Source organism: Sus scrofa, chromosome 5, assembly GCF_054392235.1.
Source record: "Sus scrofa isolate SSC_HxYL_T2T_F1_AM1 chromosome 5, Sscrofa_HxYL_maternal_Yorkshire_Landrace_v2.0, whole genome shotgun sequence".
Classification (NCBI taxonomy): domain Eukaryota; kingdom Metazoa; phylum Chordata; class Mammalia; order Artiodactyla; family Suidae; genus Sus; species Sus scrofa.
Window position 1 is genome coordinate 81,716,765 of NC_139387.1, and position 21,799 is coordinate 81,738,563.

Below are 21,799 nucleotides of genomic sequence, written 5' to 3' on the forward strand. Positions count from 1 at the left end.
TGTTCATTGCAGCACATTCACAGTAGCCAAGACATGGAAACAACCTAAATGTCCATCGACAGGAATGGATTAAGATGTGGTATCCAGACACAATGGAATACCACTCAGCCATAAAAAAAGAACAAGATAATGCCATTTTCAGCAACATGGATGGAACTAGAGACTCTCATACTGAGTGAAGTAAGTCAGAAAGAGAAAGACACATACCGTATGATATCACTCATATCTGGAATCTAATATATGCCACAAATGAACCTTTCCACAGAAAACAAACACATGTACTTGGAGAACAGACTTGTGGTTGTCAAGGCAGACTGGGAGTCCAGAGTTAATAGATGCAAACTATTGCCTTTGGAATGGATAAGCAATGAGATCCTGATGTATAGCCCAGGGAACTATATCTAGTCACTTGTGATGGGACATGATAGAAAATAATGTGAGAAAAAGAATGTGTATACATATGTGTGTGTGTGTGTGTGTGTGTGTGTGTGAGTGTGACTGGGTCATTTTGCTTTACAATAGAAAATTAACAGAACACTGTAAATCAACTATAATGGAAAAAATAAAAATCATTAAAAAATAAAATAAAAATAAACATAATCTGCTTGACCAAAATTATTCAATGTGTATAATTAAAATGTAAAATCACCTTCAGTCTGGCAAGGCTAAATTAAGTGAACTCTCAGGAATCATTTTGAAAATATTATACATCTGCCTGAGGAATACCTTACATAATGTTTCTTTACTTATGTGCTATTAGATAAATACAAATAGGAGCTGTTCAAAGATTACCTTAACTTTGTATGATGCTGAGAACACACAAAAGTTGTGGTATCCGAAATAGAATTGTTGCTGAAATGCAGATCAGATATCATCTCTTAGCATTAAATTATCTCCATTCTTCCAGAAGGAAACAAAAATTCTAACATGCACATTGAGCTTGAGCCATATGGACTTGAAAACCTGGAAAATACCTAGATCCCCATTTCCTTGAATAAGTACAAAATAGGTACTGGGAGTCTAAGTTATCTATTTTTGACTGTGGTTTAAAGCTCTGGATCAGAGCGTAGAGCTCTGAAATTATTCATATTAGTTCTTTGTCTCAGTTAATGTAAGCTAGAGCGAAGGTAGGAGGAGCAGGGTGTGGAGCTCAGCCTCTGTCTGTAATCACCATGGAAATATCTACGACTAATCTGTGAAAAGTGGTGGGCATGATTTTGCATTTATCATGACAAAGCCCCACATGTTAACTCTCACTTTGTCTCTATTTTAAGTGAAAACAATACTCAGAGTTTTTCTTTTTCCAGAGCAGTCCCTGAGTGCTATGTGACCACAGATCCCCACCAGCAAAACTTGTCCCAACATTACTTCTCGAGGCATAATGGAAATATCTATTTCCTCCCCCCCTCCCCGACTTCTATCCCCCATATCTCTTTTTAACATAGGAACAGGAAGAGAGATAGATCCACCCCTGTAGGATTAGTTAATCACAGCTAAAATTGGAAAAAGAGCTGTTAGGATGGTTCATTTCAAGATGCTGTTTTACAGAATTAGGGCAGAATGTTGAAACATGAGTCAAAATTGGATTACTTAAGATCCAAAGTATTTCCAGAAGGACACCGTAGTCAAGTAGGAAGGAGAGAAGACCAAATAAAATGAGTAGTGATAAATATCTCTTGGATTTCACGAAAAGAAAATCATTGATGACCTTCATGGAGCCATTGATGTGAAACGGACTAGGGTGCGGAGATACAGGTAGTGAGCTCAGAATGAAATTCAAATAACCTTGTTATGAAGATAGTGGTATCTGAGAGATGTGTGTTTGAAAAGGGCTAGTGTTTTCTAAACTTTTTTTAAAAAACAAATGTGTCTTGGGAGTTCCCTTTGAGGCTCAGCTGTTAACAAACCCGACTGGGATCCATGAGGATGCAGGTTCAATCTCTGGCCTCGCTCAGCGGGGTAAGGATCCAGCGTTGCCGAGAGCTGCAGTGTAGGTTGCAGATGCGGCTCGATTCCAAATTGCTGTGGCTGTGGTGTAGGCCAGCAGCTGCAGCTCTGATTCGACCTCTAGCCTGGAAACTTCCGCATGCCATGGGCGCAACCCTAAAAAGCCAAAAAAAAAAAAAAAAAATTGTCTTGGGCATATTTAAAACCTGATAGAATGAAGCCAGTAGAGAGTGAGCAGTTGAAGACTGAGAGGCGGGGGTGGGATCCTGGGAAGTGATGGATGGACTGGCCTTGGGCAAAAAGAAATATCCAGCTGGTAAAAGGTGGGTTACAACTCAAATTAACATGTCAATGTAGTGGCGAGAAGTTGAGGGAATTTCAGTTTTAGACTTCTACTTTCTCTGTAAGGTAAGTAACTAAGTCACCTTCCTAAAAGGAAGGCCAGGGCAGTGGATGAGAGATTTCAGGTAAGAAGAGAAAGTTGGATACGTTTTGATTCCGATGAGGCCACAAGGGGAGGCGATGGGGGAAAACATTTAAGGATGGCCAAGAAGTACTGAGAAGCCACCTAAGGTTGGAGAAGTTTGTAGTGGCACCAGACCCATGTTTAGGCCATTGTCTTTAGCAGGACCCAGTCACCTAGTATAAAAGATACTGAGGAAAAATAAAATGGCCTTCTAAGGTATTCCTAGGATTCTAGGAAATTGCATAGTTTTGCCAGCTTAAAGACCAATTTAAATACATGCATATTCAAGCTTTCAAACAGCACCCAAGATTTCTCATTTTCCTAGGTTTTAATTGGTGTAAGGTTATTAGAGAGCAGAGATCATCCTTTTCTGACATTGTGTCCCAAGTAACGAACAGGGTCAAGCACATAGAAGTCAATGAATGTTGATAAATATGTATTGAAAATCCACACTAAATGGATGGGTTTCTTCAATTTACTGTGAAAAGAAAACACTGGCCTCTTGTCTTCCAGACCAAAAATAATCAGTATAAAGTATCCATATAAAGTAAAAGAAAGGTAGATTACCTATTGGCAAATTGCATGTAGAAAAGACAAAAATGTACTTTTAGTTTGCTACTTTTTCACAAGAAGATGTATTTAAGAGATCCAAGTTCACTTCCTGAAAGGAGATCATTGTATTTAATCCATGGGTCAGGAGAACAGTAGGAAGCAGTAGCCAAATGCCAGAGGGCTGACCTCAGGAAATGCAGTCAGTACAAATACAACTTTCACAGCCTCAGATGCCAATCCATGAACTTAATCATAAAACCAGAAATGATAGCAGTTAGTTATTATTAAAATAACATTCTGGAATGCTGATTATGTGCCACACTCTGGGCTCAGCAATCAGATGATCTCTCTAATCTTCACAGCAATCCTGGGAGACAGGTACTATTAACATCCTCTTTTTGCACATAGAGGAACCATACTTAGCGAGGTGAAATAACTTGCTCATGCGTAAAGATCTGGTAAGTGGCAGGGTTGATATGGACTTAATTCCCCCTGTCACCAGAGTCCACTTTCTCCACCGTGATGTCTTCCTGTCCAGTGTAACCCTTCAATAGTCCAATGTGCAAACCAAGAAATGGGGAATAAACTAAGTTGTCTATATTCACAATCTCACTCCGTTCATTGTCGATCCGTGAATAGAACTCAGGTCTCTTCATCCCTGGCCCAGCTATCTCTTACCCATTCTTGAAATCCATAAGCCCTGATACATTAACTCCTAGTATTTGAAATTTTACCCAGTTCCAGTTCATTGACTCAATGAAGAAAATTCACCCTTATCTAAGAAGTAAGAAGCAAAGACCACTATAAGAAGAATTTGGGAGGATATTTAAAATAGAAAAAGTAATAGTAGATAAATATTACAAAGGTCAAGCCATTGCCTAAGCTCTTTAAATGCATTATTCCTTTAATTCTCACAGTATTATATCATGGAATATGGGTGCAATTAGCATCCCATTATTCCAGTTGAGGAAAGGGAAGCACAGTGTGTTCCTTTATAGATCAGGAAGTGGCAGGCTCTGAATTTTGGATCTTGGCTCTCTGGCTCCATAGCCTACACCCCTCCTGAGAAGCTTCATTCATATTCACATGTATGAATATAAAAGACTGATAAATATGACTTCTACTGTTTTCTTGAATCTTCAGCTGAGGTCCCAGATCTGAGGTCAATGTATTAAAAGTACCATGTCTATGATCTAAGGGATACATCATTAACAAGACTCAGTAACTGTTCCAGATCCATCCCTCCTAATAATCTATGGAAGATAAGGATAGAGATTCATTAAAGAGAAGTCCCTTTAGGGGAATTAGTAGGGGGAATTCCTAGTGATAGAAAGCAAAGTGAAATCTTTGAATATTGGATAGATACTCATAGAGAAAGTCAACTGGCATCTCATTCTCCAACTGGGCGCTTCTTTCTACAGGGACCAACCCTTTGGCCTATCCTTGCTCAATAGTGGAATGAAGTAGAAGAGTTCTGGAAAGAACAGAATGAATCCCTGGAGTTTGGAGGGCAGAGAGTCTAGGTATGAGATGCAGCTAGAGCAGTTTGGAGGTAGAGTATGGCTGCAGTGGCCCTTGATGGCTAGGTGAGTAGAGAGAAAAGGGAAGAGTGGTGGGAATGGCCAGTTTGCATTTCCAGAGTTTGACAGAGCCCAGATGCAGAACTCAGCTCTGGTGGATGAAGCATATGGCATTAAAGTAAGCCAGATCCTAGCCCAAGAGAGTTTTCTGATGGGGGAAGGGGGTCCAGCAGAAAAAGACTATTCAGGGTCCACCTCCAGGAGAGAAGCTTGAAAAGCTGAAAGTTGCCCTGAAAGGTAAGCTGGAGAAAGTATCACCCACAAGAGAAAATGGTACAATATGGAAGTCCTGAGACCTTTTGGTGTGGGTCTTAGAGGAGCCATAAAATAGTCTCCAGCCAGGGAGGAGAATCATTTGGGCATCTGCCCTACAGGAAACACCTGCTGCCAAGGTAACAACAGCAGCATCAATCAAAGAAGAGCAATCCTTTCCCTCCTCCTGACCTCCAAAATTATTTCCTGATTTATTCTCTCTGAATTGAGGCAAATTAATAAACTGGATACTCTCAGTCCATAGTAGTTTCTTAAATGGTCACCTTATCTTCAATCTAGCAGTTCTTTGCCCAACATTTACATTGATTTCAATAATATTTTTCCAAAAAATTATTACTTCCTTGTTCAGGCTCTTTCTTAATACTTCCTCCCAATTAAGACTAAATTCTTCAGGGAGGTCCTATTGTGGCACAGCATAAATGAACCTGAACCCAATTAGTATCCGTGAGGACTCAGGTTTGATCCCTGGCCACACTCATTGGGTTAAGGATCCAGCATTGCCATAAGCTGTGGTGTAGGTCGAAGATGTGGCTTGGATCCTGCACTACTGTGGCTGTGGCTGTGGCCAGCAGCTATAGCTCTGACTCCTAGCCTGGGAACTTCCATATGCCATGGGTGCAGTCCTAAAAAAGGCAAAAAAGGCAAAAAAAAAAAAAAAGACAACTCTTCAGTACTCATGGAAGAGACTTAAGCATCTTTTTATGTATTTATCTTTCATTTTCCAACATATAAGTGTTTTGACTTATATTTGGATATTCTATGAAGGGAAAAATTTAACAGATCTCTGAGAATACATTTTGATCCCCCAAAGTTCTATGGATGTGTACTTTCATTTCCCCAAACTTACTATAGATGTCACAATTCTGTCTCTCAAGCAGAAATGCTTCCATAACCCCAATCAAAATCGAACCCGTCCTTCAAAGCTCAGCTCAAATATCACCTCTTCTTAAACTGTTACCTGATCCTCCCAGTTGGAATCAGTTAGTCTTTTGTCTGTATGCTCCTGACCTTTTCTGTATTCTTTTGGTTTTGATCTTGTTTCATATTACAGTTAGCCATGTAGCAAGGGTGCAAGACAAAAGCCCCAAATGTACGTCCACTGTAAATTTTCAGCATTACCAAGAAATAAAAGAAAGGACTTGGAAGATTCCAGTTGCATTGAAAGAGCAATGTCTGAGACCCTTGAGCAAGTCCACGGTCAAGCAAACCCCTTGACCTCTGAGGAGTGAGGAGTCCACAGATGAACGTGAGCAGGCAGCATGGAGGTGGTAGGACTTGGCCCTGAAGCACCAGCAGAACTGACCAGGGACAGAACCTGAGGGATCCATAGTAAGCACCACCAGTTCCCAAAAGTGGATTCAGAAGACTCAGGTGAAGAATTTTAAGAAATTGAATCTAATAAAGGGCTTTTATCTCCAGGACATTGCAAAGGATGCTATTTGAGGAGTTCCCACTATGGCGCAACAGAATGGGTGGGGTCTCTGTAATGCCAGGATGCAGGTTCAATCCCCAGCGTGGCACAGTGGGTTAAAGGATTAGGTGTCGCCACAGCTGTAGTGCAGGTCACAACTGCAGCTCGGATATGATCCCTAGCCAGGCACTCCATATGCTGCAGGGTGGCCAAAAAAGAAAGAAAGGATAAAAAAAAGGATTCTATTGGAGAGCAGTTAAGAGTTATTTATTTCATTGGAGAGAAGGCTATTTCTTACCTCAGCTGAAGATGAAAGTGATGGAAAAAAGAGAGAGAGAAAATATTGACAAGCATGACAATATGGACATGATAACAGAAGGAAGATGACAAACCCTGGGTCTTGATTCTGTCCACCAGTGTGAGTGCGGTGAGAGGCAAAGTAGCCAAGTGTGAGGGGTCAGTGTGCACACAGGCACAGAGGAAACGAAATCAACAAGGCGCCGTGACTGTGGTGTTGTGAAATGTCAGCAGCAGTGACCTCTGATGAATGTGGACTTACAGAAACTACCACTTGTGTCTGCAGGGGGACACTCTTAAGTCACAAGAAGCATGTGTGAACCACTCCACAAGGGGAAGGGGTGTGGATTTGAGTTTCACCTGCTTCTCCCTCCTGTATCCCAGGACAGGAGAAACTGCATGTCAAGGGTGACAGTTGTAGACACTTAATAAATGCCTGCTGAATAAATGATAAGGATATTGTTGTCTCCTATGGAATCAGGACTTGCAAAACATTGACAGGGTTTTTTAATAATAAAAAATAATATAAAAAATAATAAAAATAATTTTTAAAAAGCTTACAAACAGCAATGCAACATTCCCTGCCCCTTCTAAGTGATGGATTAGCAGCTGGTAGAGGGTGTAATGACTCAGAATCAAAAAATAAAAGCAAACAAAAAATACAGTGGAAATTGGCACAATGGTGTCAATCGACTATACCTTAATACTTTTTAAAAAAATTTTAAAAATAACAAATGAACAACAACAACAAAAAAACCAAGACAACCCCTAGAACAACCCACACTGTTTTTTTTTCCTTCCTTCCTTCCTTTCTTTCTTTCTTTCTTTCTTTCTTTCTTTCTTTCTTTCTTTCTTTCTTTCTTTCATTCCAGCCTCACTTTCAGCATATGGAGGTTCCCAGGCTAGGGGTCGAATCAGAGCTACAGCTGCTGGCTGACACCACAGCCGTGGCAATGCCAGATCCAAGCCATGTCTGTGACCTACACCACAGCTCCTAGCAATGCCGGATCCTTAACCCACTGAGCAAGGCCAGGGATTGAACTCAAGTCCTCATGGATACTAGTCAGATTCATTTCCACTGCGCCATGCAGGAATTCCAACCCACACTGTTAATGACTTTCCATACATAATTCAAACGAGTAGTCAAATGTCAACCACTTGTGGGAATGTCACACACTGGCAATTCTCACTATATCCTTAACTTTCCCCTCTATCTTTGCTGAATATGCCCTTTCCCCTTCCTCTAGGGAATGCAACCTCTTCTTTTGGGGGACTTAGTCCTCCCCTTGCCCTAACTTTTGATACCAGTGAGGCCGCTGGTCATGGGTACACGAACCAGGCTTACTCTACAAATTAGTCCCATTGTTTCGGCAGCAGGGATTGGTGTTAAGGAAGGCACAAGACTCACACTTATAGTCCGCATTTTTCCCTAGAAGTGTTTTATACAAAAGCAGAGAGAGAGAAACAGTCTTTCTTCAAAGCGATGAAGTTACCATGTTAACAATGTTGGAGCTGCTGCTCCCAGCCATGGTCACAGTCATGTGGAGATGCCAGTGTGGAGGAGGACAGAATGCAGGCCAGCAAAGACAAGCTCCAGGGTGTGTGTGTGTGTGTGTGTGTGTTTGTGTACACAAGTGTGTGTGGTATGTGTGTAAGAGAGAGGGAGAGAGAGAAAGGCAGAGACAGAGAATAGAGAAAGATAATACGAGTTTTATTAGGAAGGTAGTAATTATATGTTTTCAGTGTACATTTCTTTTATTAACATTTTCCTGCTGGTTAAACAAAAATTATTTTTTTTAAATCAGAAGAAAACACAAACATATATGATAGAACACATATTGGGAAGACACATGTGAATGTTTATCGTCGTTTAGCTGATCCAGCTTCGCCAGACTTGCCTGTTTTAGACTGTTTATTTCCACTCTATCACCATGTGTGATACTAATGAAGAATCTGGCTTCAGAGTCCATATGCTAGAAGCTGCATTGTTTTCTGTAACACTCTGGGGTCCCACTATAAATATTTAAAGCATGTCAAGTTTGTTATCTACAAAGGAGATTCGGGGTAAGAAGTGAGCTCCTAGAACATTGGAGAGGAGTAAGAGAGTCATTATAAAATCATAAAGCTTGGTAAAAATTCAGGCTGACTTCTTATTTTAGAAGTTGTTTTTGATTTTTCTCATCTATCTTTCTTTGTATATCCTGTCTCTGACTGGATAGTCTTGCTTAACATTTGTAAAGGAGATCGCCACACTGATCTGATTCTTAAAATCAAAGAACTCAAGGCAGAGGAATATATATATATAAAACTGGAGATGAAAACAAGCAAAGAATAAAATGTTAAGGAAAAGTAAATCAAAATTGTCATGAACCGCCAACAGATTTGAAAGTTGAATTATTCAAGGCGGCACATTTTCTGGATTCCAGCTCTCTGCTGCAAGAATTGGAAACAGATAACAGAGGCATTGTTATATACTTTTCACTGCCAGCCTTCTGCTGCCACCACAAAGCACCCCAGTCCCTGTCCTTATTGCCAGTCGGCAAGAACCTTGCATGGAAAATAACAAGCAGAGTCCCTGGTTTTGTTTTTAAGTGATAAAGACTCAGCTTTTACACTTCTGTAGAGAAGTCACTCCACCCAAATTTTTACCTAATCAATTTATATAATTATGTATCGGTTAAGACTTGCTTTAATCATTTTTTTAAAGGTGGACACAATTGCAGATATAAAGACTGGATAGCAGAAGGCAGATAGTTTTGGAAGATGGACACGATTCTCATCATTTCTCTCCAACCTGTAATCTGTAAATTGACATTGCCCACATTTATCCCACAATTATGTGAATAATAGACCGTCTCCAACTTTAACATACAAAGTTTACAAAGTTTGGTGCCTCCTAACTCCATACATTTTTTTTTTTTTGTAGTTTTGATTTCAACAAAACACCACAGGAACTCTTTTTCTTCTCTCCCTTCTTTTCAAATAAACTCCCTTATTGTTCTTTGAAAAATTTTACCCCTTATTTCCACAGTGCTCTCCATTGGGATTTATTTCTCACATGAAAGCAGAACCTCAAGGTTCCTGATTTGAGGAACCTTGCCCACAATGCTGATTTTTTCCCTCTTCTAACTACTTTCTCCTAAGTCTTTCATCTTTAGAAAGCCACAGTTAGGCTGCAAGGAGATGCCTGAAAGGAGATGGAGGAAGAGAGAAAGCTGGCGTGGGCCAGTCACTGTCTAGAAAGGGAAGACCCCAAAAGGGAGTGTCATGGCAAAACCCAGCAAAGGAATTCCTGAAAAGGTATAGCAAAGGAAAGGTGAGTTTTTCTGCAGACTTAAGTGATGTAGCAAATGAGAAAACATTGCCACAGAGCCTGGCCGAAGGAGCTCTGATACACGTGTTTACTTCCTTTCTGTCCTCCTTCCTGGTTTTCCATATTACAGAACAAGATTGATAGAGGACACTGCTAAGACCCCCAAAGATGGTAAATGTCCACATTTCCAACAGACTGGACTTAAGCTGACACAGTACTACACTTGGAGCAGACTTGTCCTAGACAATGCATGTCTAATGAAATAAGTTTGGAAGGACTAAAAGTTCCCACTCTATCTCTCAGCTAAAATTACATACAGATGCTGCTCAGTGCCTGTATTAACTTGTAACTGTGAACAAATTATAAGGTTTTAAGATCACAGAAAAGGGTTTGAAGTCGAAAATAACCACCATTACAGACAAAATAACCTGTCACTTCTTTTAGAGTTCAGGGAAATAAAATGTTGGTAAGAAAATAAAACATTCTGGCTCCATGCCAAAACATAACATTACACTCTCTCATGCACTTCTAAAATGCTTATCTTAAGTGTCAGCAAGTGGTTGTTTGTTTAAATCCATCTCCCTTAAAATATCTAAGACCTTTTTGATTGACAAAACTGACTGTCTGTTATACATAAGATTATGTGGTAACTTTGCTCTAAAGAAATAGTATATTTATGGCAAAACCCACCCACACGTCAAGGAAAGAAAAATATTTGATATACTTAACGAAAGGAGTGCTATCTGCATTTTCATTCTGCAATGTCTGCTCATGTTCCTAGTTTTCATTATTCAAACAAGTAACACACGGAATTTAGAATCTGTGTATGATAACCTTAAATTTTTGTCTGCAGATACTCTTATAGTAATAAGGTTTCTAAGAAATGGATCAGTTCAGAAAAAAAATGAGGCCTAATTATAAGTTCATCCTGTGGTTTTGAGAATAAAGATTTCAGCATAAAGAATAAATAACTGATATGAAATTTAAAGGAGGTGGCTTGCACCAACACCCAGATGAATCAAAAAATAGACAATATTAGCTCTCAAAGCGGAGAAAACCAGTTCTCTTGTGATTGCTCCTATGTAGCTGTATTCTACGGAGGTCTAAAAATCATTGAAATGAATTGCCCCAAGGTTCAACCCAAGCTTTTTCTTTGAAGGGCACACTGAGGGTAAATTTTTGAGCCTAATTATTATGCTACTTCAAATACACTCCTTCCACAGGATCGGTGGAACAGAGCCATCCACACACAGTTTGAGCATCTCAAACATCTCCCCTTTCTGACCCTTGCTAGCTCCTCTTCCTTCAAGCCGAGCCATTCTGGCATTTATTTTCTTTATTCTATCTTTCCTACTCTCCAAGGGGAAAAATGAATGTGGAAAACTGAACCTCGGTATCAAGTGCTTGAGCGTAAACAGAACCAGATCGAAAGTGTCTCTCATTCCTTGATTTTAAAGACTGTGCCCTGTTTGTTTCAAATAATGAAAATCAGGAAAATATTTTTTAACTTTCAGTAGCAATACTGGACCCAATATTGGGGCCAATAGGATATGTCATGTGTGCCAGGAAATTTAGAGCCTGAGAGCACCTTCCAAAGAATAGAACTGAAACATCTACCCATTTAGCATACATATTATAAGTTTACTTTTGCCTTTGTGTTAATAGGTCCAACGCTTTGGGCTGATTTGGAATTACATTAACTGGTCTAAAGGTCCCAAGTTCTAGGTTCCAGCCCCCCCATGGAACCTTTTGCAAACTTGAGTAATTCATGTAAATGACCTGTTCTAAATCATTTGTTCCCTCATCTGTGAAGAAAGGAAGTTGGACCAATCAGTTTCTAATCTGTGTATCAAAAACGTATTCAGGGCAATGGAGTTACTAAAAAGGTTCAAATAAATCAAATGTACCACTGAATAAGTACCACCATCACAATAACATATGTAATATTAATGTCTTCAAATGTGTGCAGATACTATTGCACTTAGTAAAATACAAGTTCCTTTAAAAGGCTTGCTGAATTCAGAAGAGCATTTTGTTAACTTTGCATTTTTATGAATCATCCAATAGTAAAATTACAACTAAAATTATGTGAAAGGTCCAAATGTTTGATGAAATCTGAGATAATGCCAGCTTTAAAACTAAAAGTCTTTGAAAAAACTCCTTGTAAAATTCTTTGCTGCTCTTTGGGATGGCCATAGAAATGTCAAATTAAAGTGAAGAGGCACCTCTTTGTCCTGCAGCCTGTTTTCTGCCTCACTAGTCAAAGGTGACCCTTACTGTGTGTATAGGACTATGAATTCTAACCACAGTGCCTTCAAACTTCAACTTACACCAGGAACACCATAGACCTTGAAATGTGCCTACTTCTCTTCTTCAGAATTACTCAGGAAGATATCTAGCCTGTAAAAACTGCAATATTCTTCTTTAAACATAAAGCAGAGGCTATGAAATTTCATATTAAAAAACTGACATTAGAAATTTGAAATAATTCCTTTAGAATAAAAAAGTATTGCAAGAGGAGTTCTCTTGTGGTGCAGTGGGTTAAGGATCCAGCATTGTCATGCAGCATCATGGTTCACTGCTATGGTGGAGTGGGTAAAGATCCAGCATTGTCACTGAAGCAGCATGGTTCACTGCAGTGTATGCTGGTGGCGCGGGTTTGATCCCTGGCCCAGCAACTTCCACATGCCACAGACATGGCCAAAAATAAAATAAAATAAAATAGATTTGCTTACGTTAACAACTGAACCCAAGTTTTCTAAATCTTAAATTACTCCCCATTATCTTAAAGAGACATTTCACCTACTTAATAAGACTGCACAATTTCACTACTTGGAGGTCAACCTTCTTTTTAGCCACAGCTCCTACCAGCTAAATCCTATTTCTTGACTACATCATGATTTTTTATAACTCATTGTCTTTGTTACTGTTATGTATTGGGTCTAGATTATTCTCTCTCTAAAGCCTCTTTAGTTACATATTATTCAAGATCCATATCAAATTTCACTCTTTTTTAAAAATCTTTCTCTTAGTTCTTTCCCCATTGTAGAATTGATTGACCCCTTTGTGCACAGTAACTAAACATCCATGTGTGATATGATACTGAGGGTACAAATTTTTTTTTTTTTTTGTCTTTTTGTTGTTGTTGTTGTTGTTGCTATTTCCTGGGCCACTCCCGCGGCATATGGAGGTTCCCAGGCTAGGGGTCTAATCGGAGCTGTAGCCACCGGCCTACACCAGAGCCACAGCAACGCGGGATCCGAGCCGCGTCTGCAACCTACACCACAGCTCACGGCAACACCAGATCGTTAACCCACTGAGCAAGGGCAGGGACCGAACCCGTAACCTCATGGTTCCTAGTCGGATTCGTTAACCACTGCGCCACGACGGAAACTCCCAAATGTTTAGAACAAGACAAACTCTTGCCTTCAGTGAGTTTTCAGACTCATAAACAACACAGTCCTGAAAAGAAATAAATGCCACTTAGTTATGTCAGTTCTATGACAAAAATCTGTATTCAGGGCAGTTGAACACGAAAAAGAAGCTGGTTGATTCTATCAAAGAGAGGAAATGCATCAAAAAAAGCATCAGAGAGGATGCTTCTTTCATGAGCTAAGAAATTCAAAAAAATTTAAAAATTGAGTTCTTTAAAAATCAAAGGTGTATAAGAGGGGATAAATAATGACCAAGAGAGGAAGGAGAGTCTGTCTCTTCAATTATTCAGTTATTCATTCAGCTAACATTTATTGAGTGACCATGATATGTCAGCCACTGCATGAAGGGCTGAGATAATACAGATAAATTAAAATTCATTTTTATCTTGTAAAAAACCAACAAGTAAATAAGCAATTATATTAAAATGGGTGAAGTAGATAGCCACTAAAATAGTACGAAGGAGCCTTACTCCAACTTCATTTTGATGTTTGACCCCTGACATGCCTTCTTCTCCCCATTTCCCTGTTACCCATATCAGTGCAAGACAATGAGAGAGCCTTGGGGCTCCATGCACTAGTGCTGGTGAAAAAGTTTATCCCATCCAAACCCCATTCCCGTGGGAACCCTCACCGAAGCCCCACCTCCTCACCCTAATAAAAACTAAAGCCACTGGCTTCTCTCTTCTCTCAAGACATTCCAGACTGGCTTTTATGCCTGCCCTACTTTCTTCAAAAAGACTCATTATGTGAGTAATAAATATTTGTGTACTATCTTGGTACATGTGTGGTATCATCAGTCGACATATGAACCAATTACGGGTGGGGTTTACTGCCCTCCACGGAGGCAGCAACAGAACCTTCTCAATGACCCCAGTCTGCTGCTGTACTCCTCTCCATTTGAATGTGGGCTGAGCCTAGCAACTTGCTTTTAACAAAGAGAATATAGTTGGTGATGTATCTTCTTACTTTTAAGTTGTTAAATAATCCTCTGCAATTAGATTGCAGACAGACTCTGGTCTCTCTCTGGCTCATCCTCTATTACTATCTTTCACCTCTGATGGAAACCATTTGCAATGTTGGGAGTGACCTATGAGGTCCACATAACAAGAAACTGAGGGAGGCCCGTGGTCATTAACTAGTGAGAAACCGAGGCCCTCGGTCTGTCAGCCTGTGTTGCACTGAACTCGCCAACAGCAAGGTCAGTGAACTTCAGAGTGGCCCTTTCCCCAGTTGAACCTTCAAATGAGACCAGTACTCTGGCCAACACCTTGATGGTAACTTGTAGGAGACCCTAGGATAAGGAACCCAGTTAAGCCATGGCCAGATTTCCGACCCACAAAAACTGTGGTGTAACAAATGTTTGTTGTTTTAAGCTACTGGGTTTTGAGGTGACTTGTTAAAAATCAATAGATAACTAATACAAAGGATTGTTACAGTGGTGGAGGGGCAGGTGGTGAGGGATGGGTGGCTAACCCATGCTGGACCTCACGGGCAAAGCATGGAGACAGGAAGAGCTTGACAAATTCATGAAATGGGGTGTTTAAAATAATTCAATATAGCTGGACCAGTGAGTCCAAGGAGTGCTTGTCTCCAGCAGAATCTGGAAAGATGTAGTAAACCAGGATACAAGAGTGCCTTGTCAGGCCATGGGAAGTGGCAGAAAGGAGATGCTGGATTCTAAACAGCATGACAACATGATTATATTTATGTAACTTGAGCCTGTGCTGTTTCCTCCCTCAGACACAGACATGTCTGAACAGGTTTTGGGGGCTAAGTAGCCCAGGCCCCTAGTAGTGTGTGTGTATGTGTGATCAAGAAACATCCTAGAAAATAAGTCAACCTGTGAGAAGCAAGAGTTCCTAGGACTCTTGGAGTCAGTGACAAAGAGCACTGGCTCTCACCTTAGCAGTGCAGTGTCTGCAGCTCTGCTTATCCTTAATTTCGGTCCCTATGGATTGATGCCTGAGCCTCAAGAAGAAAGAACTATAGTAACAAGCAAGGAATCCAAAAGGACTATTTCACAAGATTCCCATGAGAACCTCAGATCCCAGGACAATATCATTGAATCAACAGCAGTGGAGTCAGTAGATTTGGCAGGAAGAAAGGTACTGGCTGCTTTGCAAGGACACTGGCGCCTAAAACATCGGACACCAGCATTGGCACCAGTGCCCTGGTGAGGACTCCAGATCTTTCAGCAGAAAACACTGTTCTCTTTTTTCTTTAGGAGCCAGAACAAGAGAGAAGAAAAATAGCAGATTACAAAAATACCACTTCAGAGTACATGTGAAATGCCCCAAACCCCTAGGCTCCCCTATTTGGAGAATAATTTGAGGGATCTAGAGATTCCTCAATGGGGAGGAGTGTCAGTGAAAAAAAAAAAAAAGAGGAATATTATTTTTTATTAATAAACTTTATTCTTCAAAACAGTTTTGATTTGCAGAAAAATTTAGCAGATATTTCAGAGTTCTCACATGTCCACCCCTTGCAGTTTCTGCTATTATTTACATCTTAACATCAGTATGGTACATTTGTTATACTCAATTAACTGATATTGATATACAATTATTAACTAAAGTCCATAGTTGATTCTGATTTCCTTAGTATTTACCCAATGTCCTTTTTTCTACTCTAGGAAAACCAGGATACCATCCAGAATCATATTTAGTTGTCATATCTCCTTAGGCTCCTCTTAGCTGTGACATTTTCTCAGACTTTCCTTATTTTTGATGATCTTAACAATTTTGAGGACTAGCCAGGTATATTGTAGGACTTCCCTGTGCTGAAATTTTTTTCTGGTGTTTTTCTCATGATTAGACTTGGTGTATGAGTTTTGGGGAGAAGAAATACTATTTTGATATTGATACTCTGTGTATTTTTTATCTCCTCACTGTTTTGGCCTGGGAAATAAAAAGTATTGTATTTGTATTTTAGAAAGATCACCAGTGTAGAAGAAATACAAAGTAGAGTCCAGAAACTAAACAGTATGACCGACTTGAAGACTATTGCAAAGATTCAGAGAAGATGCAATGAGGATCTGGGCCAAAGCAACGACGGTGTGAAGAGACAAGAAGGGAAAGATAACAAGATGCGTTCAGAATGTAGAAGTGGTAGAATTCTCGAACCTGTGGTACATGGATGGGAGGAGTCTGCAAAAGTGATTGCGAAGCGAGGGTCCAAAATGTGGAATAAGAACCAGAAAGAGCAGAGTACCGAATCCAAAGAAGGAAAAAGTATCAGGAAAGGTGTAGAAAGTCAAATAAAAGAGGACCAACATCATCTGTGGACTTGGAAAGCAATACAGTCTTTTAGTCAAGGGAAGCAGCATAAGTGAAAGGACTGGAAAATGAATGGGATGTAAGGGAAAAAAATAGTGGGTGTCAATATTCCAAACATTCTGATTCTAAGGAAAGAAGAATGATCAGTGTCGAAGCTAGAGAGATATATAGAATTGAGGACATTTAATGATATATGAGAGAGGAACATATATTTGTAGACTAAATGGGGTGGAAGAAACAAGTAAAAAAGATGGAAAATATGGGAAAAATGAGGACTGGCCTTATAGCAGATGAAAAGATGGACCATTCATGATAATAGCAGTTAAACACACTGAGGATTTATTTACCAAACCATTCCAGGAATTAGGGCAGGGCTTCAATGCATTGTCTGTATTAACCTTAACAACACTCCTAGAAGACTGTCCATCATTTAATGGGTGAAGAAACTAAGGCATACAGCCCTGTGAGTCAAGATTTGAACCCAGGCAGGTGAACTCCACTTGCTTAATCACTGTTACAGATTGCATCTCCAAAGCCTGGGTGGTAGCCTGAAACAGCAGAAGAGATGTCTGTACAATGGAGGAAAGCAGTGTGTGTGGGTGGCACATGGTGGTTGCCTAATAAATATTTGTAGGATGAATGGAAGAATAACAGGGGGCAAATATAGATATGTAGCTATAGGGACAGGAAGTTGATGGGGGTCACACTTTATGGTGCCGTTTACATCACCATTGATGAATATGTAACACTGCACACGTAAACAGTATAACATTTGTTTCATTATATTACCAATCTGTATCTCACCTCTGTCTCCTCGCTGATCTGAATCCAACTCCCTCAGCAAGAAGAGAGGCTGGGGCTGACCCTTGGAGTCCTTAGACCAGACCTGGAAAAGGCTGCAGGAGATGCTAGAGGCAAGGAAGAAGCAAAGCACGATGAGAAACTGAAATTCAATAAGCTGAAAATCACCAACAGTCCCTGAACAGATGGGAGGAGCATAAGCAGGCTTGGAATCCAAGAGTGTGGAGCCAGGGATTTGAAATCCTGGGAGTCAAGAGCCAGAGCAGAGGCCTGGAAAAATGATCTCAACAGATGTCGCTTTCTGAGTCTTACTTTTAGCGTCAGTCACAGTGATGAATGGCCAAACTGGCTAGCTTAAAGGGTTGCAAGAGGTCAACACCTCCAGATAGTGAACATCTTGGAGGCAGGGGTTATGTCTTTTTTACCCATAATTATGTCCTTGCATCTGACACAGTGTCAGGCATAGAGAATATGTTTTTTAAAACACTGAATGGAATGGAAGACTAATCATCTATAAATCTGAATGGAACTCTTTAGCTGGAATAAGTAGTGACTATTTACATTATAGCATATTTGGGTTTGAACTTGATAATTATGTTAAAATGTCACTTGAGCTTGCAGGATGTCTGTGGTTTATCACTGGACATGATTGACACATCAAATATACAGTCTTATTTAAGATGATAAACAAATACCCTTCAAATGGAAAAATAATAGAATCATGATTCATAAACGTATTAATCATTCTAATTGCAGATATTCACAGTATTCCCAAACATTTTTACTGAGTACATTTGCAATCCAGATGCCTCTCCCTAGTCATCAGGGTTCCCCTCCACCCCCTACAGTGTATATTAAGCATTAGGTCAGAGAAGTTGAAATGCTACGACTGATATGGATTAAGGGGGTTTTATAGGGATTGGTCCCTATGAAATTGTGGGAGCTGATGAAGAAGTTAATGGAAGGCCAACATGCCCCTGGTAGTGGGCCTGGAGTCACTAGGGGTCACCAGTGCCTACAATCTGGATGTGAAGGCACTGTGTGTGAGAACAAACTGGTCCCTGAAATAACAAACTGGAAGCCACAAGGATCAATGAGACCCTGCATCTGTCTCCCACTGTCTTCAAACTTGAGATGCAGATGACTTGACAAGGAGGTTCAGCCCTTCTTCATCAGAGCTGTCCACCTGTCTGTCTCTAGACTCTAAGAATCTGAAGGAAGACACTGAAGGGGGTGCAAGAGGAGCTGCAGGCAAGCTGTGGCCTCATCTCAACACATTGGGCCCATGAAACTGCCACAAGGCACACAGGCTTCACCAGTGCCCTGCACCCCCAAATGACCTTCAGCTCACAATGGCTTCTGCATCACTTGCACTTTCCAAATCTCAAACGAATTTCTCCTGTGTCAATTCTAACCTCGAAACGTGCAGAAAAGGGAATTCTGGAAATGATATTTTAGATCAGCTGAGTTGACACAATATAAAATCACTACATTGAGCAATGCTAACATGTTCTGCAAATTTGGGTCTGACCCTCACACAAGACCTCCTCACCCCAGAGCTTTGCAGGTCACCTCCCTTCGCCTCTTGAGTACTTTGCCAGGTTGTTCTCATATCATCCCCTTCCCACTCAAAAGTAGGCCCAGCTAAGTCTCTGCTGAATTTATCAATACCATGGAGTAAAGGAAGTATGATCCAGCACTAGAAATGGCCAAAGCCAACATACCCCCTTTTATTTCTACCCACCAGTAGAAAACGTTAGATGTCAAAATCATCTCCAGTTCCTAAATAAACCACCCATGATACTAGACAAAGGAGGAAGAGTTCCAATTTCCTTGCTCCGCATAGCTCCACACCCAGCTTCTGTTTCTGCCTCTGCTTCCTCCTCCCTCAAAGCCCCCATGGGAACGTGGCAGTGGGAACACACATGTCTTCATGGAAAACCTCCTCCTATACTTGCCAAGTGTGTTTGCGCCCCATGGCCCAGAGAAGGAAACAATAGTGGGCAACCCAGCACCAGTTCCCAGAGCCAGCTAAATTAGTCGTTATTTATATAACACCTTGTGTGGGATACCAAAGTGAAATCAAGTTAGTGCTGTGTGATGTGTATGCTGGTTATTGTCTTAGATTTTCCTATAGTAAGAGAAGAAACAAGGTCTGCAATTTTCTGCTACAGTCTAGTCTTATGACCATCTAATGACGACATATAAGCAAAAAGAAAATTCTCTCTCTCTCCTTCTCTCTCATTCAACTTCTCTTTCCCTCTATCTCTATTTTGCATACACATGCATGCATGTGCACACACACGCACACATGTACACAAACATGCCTCTCAAAAATAATCAATGTTTTTAGGCATTTGGCAACATAAAACCAGACTTGGTGGGAGGGAGGAGATATTCTATCTTCAGTGTGGAATGGTCCTTCTAAAAATTACCAAATATTTCTTACTAAATAGAAGTGCTAACATCTCAACTGAAGCATTTGCTTTCAAGTTCATGGCTAATTCATAGTAACTCCAGGAACATTGGAACATTTCTGGTGATTTCCACAACCTCCACCACCAGATCAAAGTCTCTTCCACTGGTAGATTGACAACTCTTTCTCTAGATAGAGAAAACTGTGAGCAACTTTTAAAGGATTCTTCCCTACTTAAAAAAATTGAAAAGCTCAACCAGACATCCCACTGCCTATACAGTGCACCTGACCACAGAGATTATTTAGATGTTTAAATTAAATAATAGTTGACTTAACAATGTTGTTCCAATTTCTGCTGTACAGCAAAGTAACCCAGTTATTTATATATATTTTTATATATATTTCCATATATATATATATATATATTTCCTATCTTATATTATCTTCCACCATGTTCTATTCTAAGAGATTAGAATTCCCTGTGCTGTAGAGTAGGATCTCATTGCTTATCCCTTCTAAATGAAACAGTCCACAAAGATTATTTAGCATCTCTAAGCCTTGTTTTGTGAAATGGGGATAATACCTTTCTTGAAGGAGAGCTATAAGAAATAAATGAAATTTTATATAGTATTTTCTTGACACAAAATTTACATATATGAAGTACTCAATAAACAAAAGCTATTATTATTACCTGTTATTCATAATTTTCAATTCACAAATATGTACATGTGCAAAAATGTATTATGTATATGAATACATGTCCTTCTATATCATCTGTTACATATATCAGGAAAAAAATAATTATTTTTTACATATTGAGCACATATGGAAAAAGGAAAGAAATACGTCTATACAGGGAGTAGGAAACAGAGTAGAAAAGACAGAGAAGTATTGAGTGAGGAAAAATTCAGTGGAGTTAAACAGATATGCTCTAAATTAACTACAGCAAAATCTCATTCACATTTCAATTTTAGATCTACCAACGGATATTCCTGAATAGTCTATATTATTTCAAGTAAACTGAAATCAACTGCCCTTGACCTTTATTTTTATTGTAAATAAATACAAAAACTTTTGAGGACAGTGAGTTCTAGAAATTTTCCAATGTTTCTCATAAGAACAGATGACTATATGCTAATTTTCCACCTTATTTTAAGATGCTAAATTATAGCCTGTGTTTATTATGTTTAAATGTGCAATGTTGAAACAATGTTAATTTTTTCCTGGCATTTCATATGCTTCAAATACTTTTTTTATTGTTTTCCTAAATAATGCTATTTAAGTCATATGGGGTGACTCTCTATATTTACCACGTTTTCACACTAAGCAGTTTAATACAATAAATCATTTGAGTCATGTTGCTAATGGCTCAGTGAATATTACTGAGATCCTGCTGGGTGCCAGGTATAGTTCCACGCCCTGGAGAAAGAGAAACAAGTCTTAGTTTCTGATTCAAACAGATGTATGGAATATGTTACCAGGGTAGAAAAACATTTTTTTTAATTACCAAACAATGTGGTCTGAGGTAAATACAAAATGCTATGTGGTGGAGTTCCCGTTGTGGCTCAGGAGGAAGGAAACCGACTAGTGTCCATGAGGACACAGGTTCAAAACCTGGCTTTGTTCAGTGGGTTAAGGATCCAGCGTTGCCGTGAGCTGTGGTGTAAGTCACAGACATGGCTCAGATCCCACTTGCTGTGGCTGTTGTGTAGGCCGGCAGCTGCAGCTCCAATTAGACCCCTAGCCTGGGAACTTCTATAATGCCACAGATGCAGCCATGAAAAGAAAAAAAAAATTTTTTTTAATAAAAGATTTGTTCAGACAAAAATAGTCGAGGAGGATTTTAAGCCGCAAAAATCAAAGAAGCAATGTCAGGGAGAGTGGAAAGATCATGAGACCTGCTGGGTTAAGGCAAATGAGGCCCCAGTGGAGAGAATGAGGAGCTGAAGGAAAACAACCCAGCAAGTAAATTTGCAAAGACATTTGGAAGAATTTGCGCTTTCTCCTGTCAGCATGGACCCTTCAAGGATTTAT

At 39.8% G+C, this 21,799-nt stretch overlaps 1 protein-coding gene across 1 annotated transcript in view; it reads right to left on the reverse strand.

The window, feature by feature from the left end:
* Window positions 1–17,480, reverse strand: part of ADAMTS20 (ADAM metallopeptidase with thrombospondin type 1 motif 20) — a 210,223-nt gene extending 192,743 nt beyond the window's left edge. Inside the window, exon 1 of the mRNA XM_085024345.1 lies at window positions 17,353–17,480. The gene's annotated coding sequence lies outside the window, so the exon portion shown is untranslated. The remainder of the gene's footprint in view (window positions 1–17,352) is intronic.
* Between the last annotated feature and the right edge of the window lie 4,319 nt (window positions 17,481–21,799).